This window comes from Arvicanthis niloticus, chromosome 26 (genome assembly GCF_011762505.2).
Source record: "Arvicanthis niloticus isolate mArvNil1 chromosome 26, mArvNil1.pat.X, whole genome shotgun sequence".
NCBI lineage: Eukaryota > Metazoa > Chordata > Mammalia > Rodentia > Muridae > Arvicanthis > Arvicanthis niloticus.
Window position 1 is genome coordinate 27571463 of NC_133434.1, and position 7778 is coordinate 27579240.

Below are 7778 nucleotides of genomic sequence, written 5' to 3' on the forward strand. Positions count from 1 at the left end.
CCCAGCACTACAGTAAGGCAAGTAAGGCAAACTTAGCAGTCTAGAACCCAGACATAGCACCTGAAAACTAGGAAGGGCTCTACAGATAGATCATCACAGTCATTATTCTTATGGCTATGCTCTTACCACCCCTCCCACTCTTATTCCTATGATACTGTGGCTACTGCTGCTCTTACTGCTACACTGCAGCATCCTAGGCTGAGCACACAGCCAGGCAACGACAGCCACAGCAACGACAGAAGATAGCATCAGAAAGGGTCAAAACCGTCAGGAAGTTTCAACACCTACCAGATCTTTTGGTGGGACTTATCTCTCAACCTGAGAAATCTGCTATCTGCATCCCTATTAGTGTGCCTGTGGCTGGTGCTGTAGCCTCCTGGCTGACAGGTTAATGCCCGATGCCCAGCCAAGGGCTCCATCTGCGCTTCTGCTGTCTGGCCCTGAGCCATTGGGCTAGGCCTGGATTCTAGCTAGGGCATTGCTAAGCAAATGCTAAGACATGGCAAGAGCCCAGAATTCAAGGTGATGGTCCTGTACTCTGGAGGATAAACTGGGACCCAGAGTTTAATCACAGCCATTTCTTTTTTTTTTTTTTTCTTGTTTTTTTTTGTTTTTTTTTGTTTTTTTTTTGTTTTTCGAGACAGGGTTTCTCTGTGTAGCCCTGGCTGTCCTGGCACTCACTCTGTAGACCAGGCTGGCCTTGAACTCAGAAATCCACCTGCCTCTGCCTCCCAAGCGCTGGGATTAAAGGCGTGCGCCACTGCCTGGCTTTACAGCCATTTTCTTACTGCATTTTCCAGTAGAGAAAGCAAACCACAGAGCAGAAGAATGTGTGGGCAAGGTACAAATATCTCTTTTCTGTGATTCTCTCCCAAGGCCCTATTATTGTTCAGGAGCCTTCTTTTCTTCAAATGTATAAAAAGGCACCAGATTGCTTTTCCCTAAAACACTGAGTTTCGATGAGTAACACACTAAGACAATATGTTGTAGGTATTTTTAGCATGAAATACCACTTAACATGGTGGTTATGAATCATCCTCTGAGCCAGGCCTGGTGGCACCAGCTTGGGTGCTGAAGTAGGAGAATCACAAGTTCAAGGTCAGGCTGGGCACTTTAGTTAGATCATGTCTCAAGATTTAAAGAAATAATAATAAGAGAGGGACAGTGGATGTGGTGATATAGCTCAATAGTAGAATTCTTTGCATTCACAAGGTTATTTTTATCCTTTATATATATGGGATGGGTGGGAGGGTGGGTGTATGTTTACATACATTTATATGTGTGTGTGGGTATATGTGTAAAAGTAATTCTTTGGGGGTTTCTATGCTCCCTTTGCTCTCAAATAACTGCAGGGCATTTCTACAGCTGTTATGACCCATTTTAACTCCTGAATTAAGACACAAAGACCTATTGTTTTTATTAACAAGCTGCAAGCACTAATAACTGGGCAGATCTACTCTAACCCAACTAGGTTGCTACTACCCAGCCTAATGATTCTGTACCTACTACCAAGTCTCACCTTGGCTCACTCTGGTCCAAGTGTGTTCTCATGTCTGTTTTCCCATTGAGACCTCATGGCGAATAGCTTCGGTTTCTCTAACATGGTCTCCTCACCTTTTCTCCCTCTTCTTCACTACTCTTATATCTCTCTGGGACCCCCTGTCTGGGATCGGAAGTACTGACCTATTTTCTCCTGCCCAGCTAATTGGCTGATCAACTCTTTAACAACCAATCAGAGGCAATGGAAAATAGTTTTTTTTACAGAACACAGAAACCCGAGAGATGTCCGACTGCAACCGGATATCTGGGCATAGAAGTCAGTATCTGAATATACAGTGCACAAAACCATCACCCAACAAGTGTGGGAGTATACACATATACACATGCACGTGGTACACACCAGACAGTAATTTGCCAGAGTCAGTTCTCTTTTTTACCATGTGGGTCCTGGCATGGAACTAAGGTTTTCATGCTTAATATTATGGGCCTTTACCTGTTGAGCCATTTCTTTGCTCCCCCTGAGATCATGGGTTCAATCTCCAGCATTTCGGGGGAGGATCCCCAGTAGAATCCTCATCTGGAGTCAGATAGATTCTAGCATTCTGTCCTAGTTTATTTCAGACAGGGTCTCACTACGTGGTGTGGCTTACTTATGGAGCTGCACTCTATACTGTCTCAGCCCTGAAAGTACTGGTGTTACACGCGTTTGTCACCACGCTGGGTGCACAGTCTGGGTTTGCTTCTTTTAGCTGCATGGCCCTGGACAAGGTATTTAAGAATCTCAATCATGTTTTATTTATTTATGTATTTAACTATTTATTTTTAAGATATGATCTTGCCAGGATGGGGTGGCTCATGTCTTCAAGTCCTAGTACTCAGGAGACAGAGACAGTAGGACCCCAGTGAGTTGGAGCCCTGCCTGGTCTACAAAGCAAGTTGGAGGACAGCCAGGGCTACACAGAGAAACCCTGTCTCAAAAAATCAAAACAAAACAAAACAAAAAAAAAAAACCAACCAGCCAACAGCAACAATAACAACAACAACAAAACAACAAAAAACATGATCTCACTACATGACCCTTGAAGTTCTGGAACTTGCTATATAAACAAGCTTTGCTCAATTTATTTTAAAAATGGTTTTAGGGTCAGAAAGGTGGCTCAGTGTAGATGAGTATGCCTGCTGCCAAGACTAAGGATCGGATTTTAATCTCCAGGATCCAAGTGGTAGAATGAATGGATTTCCACAAGCTATCTTCTGTCCTTCACATGTGTACTGTAGTGCACGCACACATGTATACACACACACACACACACACACACACACACACACACCCCTCTCAGGGGTCCCTCTAAGGAGAATGAGATGATCCATGGTAGCCCATAGCTCACTGCCTGAACCTGAGCAATTACTTGGTAAATGCTAGTTATTATTGTCACCAGTCTCTCTGATGGTTTGAATATGAAACACCCTCCAACGAGCACATGTGTTTAAGCCTGGAGCTCCAGCTGATGGTACTCCTTGGGGGGAATTTCTAGAAACTTTAGGAGATGGGCTGTGACTGAAGATGGTAGAGGATCACAGAGATATGTCCTAGGGATGCATCTTGCCCTGGTCTCTTCCTATACCCCTTTTAACTCTGCTTCTGGTTGGCCATGATGTGAGCTTCTCTTCTTTGCCACCCTCTCTACCCTGATGAAAGGATGCTGCTGAAACTGTGAGCCAAGACACATCATCCTTAAACTGTTATATCATGGCATTATAGCACAGAGACACAAAGGTAACTAGCATAGCATCATTGTGATGTCAATCTCTTTTTTTTTTTTAGAGCATAGATTGGGACCACAGCCATAGTCTTGATGTCAGCTTGGCTCTCCTTGTAATCACAGCAGCCACAGACTGCTTACTTGATAAAGCCTGCATAGTCAGGTACCCTTTCCTCCAGAGGTCAGGGCAGTGGACTGTTTGAGCATCTTCTTGGTAGGTTTAGCTAACCATAGCTATAACTGACAAGGAAGATGTACTCAGCTGTTTCAGAAGTACTCCATGGTAGTTATTACAGTGTTGAGGTTCTCTATCCCACAAAACTGCACAAATAATAAATTCAAAATTAAACCAGGTATGGAGGTGCACACCCTCTTTCCCAGCACTTGGGAGTCAGATCAGGCATTCAAGGTCATCTTCAGTTACTTTGTGAGGTGGAAGCCAGCCTGGGTTGTATATGACCCTGTCTGATAAAAAGGAGAGGAGTTGGAAAGATGCCTCAGGAGTTAACAGCCCTTACAGCTTTTGCAGAGGACACAGGTTCAGTTCCCAGCATAGATATTAGGTGGCTCAAGACCATTTGTAACTTCAGTTCCAGGGGGCCAGGGGGTCCTCTTTTAGCCTCTATGGGCATTTGCATGCCGTGTGGTACACATAAAATCATGCTGGTGCACGTGTGCACGCGCGCGCGCACACACACACACACACAAAGTAAATTAATTAATAAACCCTTAAAACTGAGGAAAAAGATCATTGCTAGAAAGTTGATTTCTAACTTTATATAACTTTGAGCAAAAACACTGAATTTGTTGATTGGCCAACTCAGTTATAACTGATCAGCATACACCTGAGAAACCATGATAGTTCGGGGTTATTTCAAACATGGTAACTAAATGTAAGATTTCCCAGGGTATGGAGTAGGAGTGCTAGGTGAAATTTGATGGTGGACATGTGCTTAGGATACAAAGGGCCCTGGGTTAGGACATATTATTAACAAACCAACTAACAAACGAAAAGCTTAAAGATTCCCCAGACAGAAACAAGATATGAAGAATGAGTCAGATGTCATCTGGCAAGGTCTTTGAGTGCCCCACCCCCTAGAGTGACAGTAATTGGTGGCTGTATGGCACTCAGCACTCTCCATCACCACAGTTGACACCAAGTCATTGTTTGCCTGCTCAAATCAAAGTATTCCTTTCAGCTCTGTAATCCCACCTCTGAGTATCTATCCCGAGGAAACAATTTCAATTTAGAAAGCACTGTTGACATATGTTCATTGGTTGCCTAATTAGATATAAACGTGAAACTTCCTCAATGACAACCCAAAGGTCTACCAGCAGGAAGCTGATTAAGTCAACAATAACAAATCTACCAGTGGAATATTACACATCCACACACACACACAGGGTTGTACGGCAGCTCAAGGAAGGTGTTCTGAATATAACAAGTAAACAATAGGCTATAAGCAGAAAAAATTAGGAAATACTAATATTTAATAGTTATATGAAGAACTAAAATTAAGACATATTATCAGTGAGTGTATTGGAGTGACAGAGAAATTGTGTGTAATGCTTTGGTACATGTTAAAAATGTTTTACTACAATTTTGTTTATTTTTTTTATATGTATCTGTAGATGTGTGGGCATACATGGCCTACCATGTACATGTGGCAGTCAGGGAACAGTATGCAGGAGTCAATCCTTTTCCATCATGTGGGCCCCAGGGATGGAACTTAGGTCACTAGGCTTGGCTGCAAGCCTCTTGTTGAGATACCTTGTTGGCTTTGTTCTGAGCTTCGAACTTAGTAGTTCAGTATGACCTGTGTGGCCAGTAAACCGTCAAAAGATCTCCAGGCCTGATGCCTAGAGCCTGATACTATGGATTAAGAATAAAATCCACAGGTTGATTATACATCTTATTTACTCTAAAATCAAGACATTTCCCTTTGAATGAGGAGGATTTCTATCACTGAGTTTATAGGAAGCAGATCTGAGTTTGTAGTTCAGCCCCTTTGTTGTTAGCTATTTATAAACTCTCTAATCTCCAGATCCACATACATATAAACCCTGAAATGGAGTCATTTGGATTTTGGTATGGACCATTTTTCTTCTTTAAATCAATTTTTCCGAAACCATAAAACTGTGACATTATAAGCAAAATTTAAAGAGAGAGAGAGAGAGAGAGAGAGAGAGAGAGAGAGAGAGAGAGAGATATTTCCACAATTTCTTTATCTCTACTTAGTAGTTTCTACATTGCCTTCCGTTTTACTGTTTGTTTGTTGGGTTTTGAGATTTTACAACATGGTCTTATGCAGCCCAGGTTGATCTTGAACTTGCTGTGCTCTTGAGGATGCCCTTGTGGAATGGAAACTCATCTTCTCTTCTTCCCCTTCCCAATGATTACATGTATGTATCACTCACTATACCTGAGTCTTTTTCTTCCCTCCCCTCCCCTCCCCTCTCCTCCCCTCTCCTCCCCTCTCCTCCCCTCTCCTCCCCTCCCCTCCCCTCCCCTCCCCTCTCCTCCCCTCCCTTCCCCTCCCTTCCCCTCTCCTCCCCTCCCTTCCCTTCCCCTCCCTTCCCCTCCCTTCCTCTCCCTTCCCCTCCCCTCCCCTCCCCTCCTCTTCCCTCCCTTTCCCTCCCCTCCCCTCCCCTCCCCTCTCCTCCCCTCCCTTCCCCTCCCTTCCTCTCCCTTCCCCTCCCCTCCTCTTCCCTCCCTTTCCCTCCCCTCCCCTCCCTTCCCCTCTCCTCCCTTCCCCTCCCTTCCTCTCCCTTCCCCTCCCCTCCCCTCCCCTCCCCTCCCCTCCCCTCCCTTCCCCTCTCCTCCCCTCCCTTCCCCTCCCTTCCTCTCCCTTCCCCTCCCCTCCCCTCCTCTCCCCTCCCTTTCCCTCCCCTCCCCTTCCCTTCCCACCCTTTACCTTTACTATCTCCTTTCTCTCCATCTCTGTCTGACTCTGTCTGTCTCTCTCTGTGTCTCTGTCTTTTTTTTCTGAGACAGTCTTGCTATGTAGCCCAGGCTAGTCTCAAACTCTAGATCATAGCCTCTCATATTCTGGAGTCATAGACATGCACTACCACACACTGTGAGTTTGTTTTTAAAATACATTTTGTGTTGATTAGGACTCTTCATCGTAAATAGCCAAAATCTGACTCAAAGCAGCATAGCTTTAAAAATGAGTTAGTCTAATAACTAGTAAAATACAGTAACTACTGGAGTGGCTAGATTCAAATGATATACTCAAAATATTGCTAAGGCCACATGTCTCTCCATGCCTTGGCTCTCCTTTCCTCTCTATTGCTTCATGAGGATGATGAATGGACAACAGTTTGGTGAGACTCCTGTGAACCTTATAACACTCAATGCCAGAGACAGACAAAGCAATTGATGTAAATATTATGTATACTTTGTCCTCAGCTATCTATGGGTCACATGCCCACTGTGAGATAAACAGGTATTGAATTGGAGATAAAGGTAACAATATTGTCTAGGCCTGTGTCATGCACATACTCCTCTAGGCAGGGATGGGTGGGACAGTATGACTAATGACCGCCGGAGAAAGTGCTCTGCCTTTGAAATGGGTGTAGACCATGCAAAAATGGGAACCAGCACCCATCCATATTTCATTTCTTTTTTTTTCAAAAACGATCATTTTAGATATAAAAATTATTTGCATGTATGAAAATGTCATAATGAAACTATTATTTTGATGTAATGGAATCTAGAAAAAAAGATGTGAAAATGATATGTATTTATCCTGTACAGTATGACTATTTGAATAGCTAAGTTAGCATATGTGTTTCTGGCATGGGCCTTATGGAGACTGACCAGGGCTTCTTGACAGAGTTCTAGCATGCTGACTCCTGGGACCACAATTCTCTAGCATCTTTTTACTTTCATCTTTGATGATTTTCACTATGCATTATGGGAGGTTCCTAATGCTTTTTCCTTTGAGGAACTTTGTATGGGCTTTGGTAAGATGTGAATGTGTACAAAATACAACAAAATAATTCTTTGGAAAAAGTCTCCGCCATTGTGGAACTACATAGCATGATAACTCTGCCTACTCCTACACAAGAATCCCCATTACGCTCCCTGTTTGCACCAAGAATAGAGAAGTTAAATATTTATTAACTGCAAGATGGCGCCGGGAATTCTCAGGCACCTATACCTGGTTGGAAGGCTGAAAGTACACAATCCAGAGAAACAATGGACGCAGACTCGGAGTTGGTTACCATATTTTGTCCTTGCCAGTTTAGGGCAAGAGTTAATAAGTATAGAGTAGTGCCCACGATTGCTCCCCTGGGTACCTGACTTACAGGATGAATAGCAAGATCTGGTACACCCCACGAAAAGCAGATTCTGTTACGAAGCTATACTGGCTGATCCCCCTATGCAATATACAGGACCATACATTGAAGGAATTAGGATGGTATAACATATTGGGAAGAGAGTAAGATATCAGGACCTTGCCTTTGAGAAGCACATGAGGAGAGCAGGCCTGTAATTGAAGACTAAGG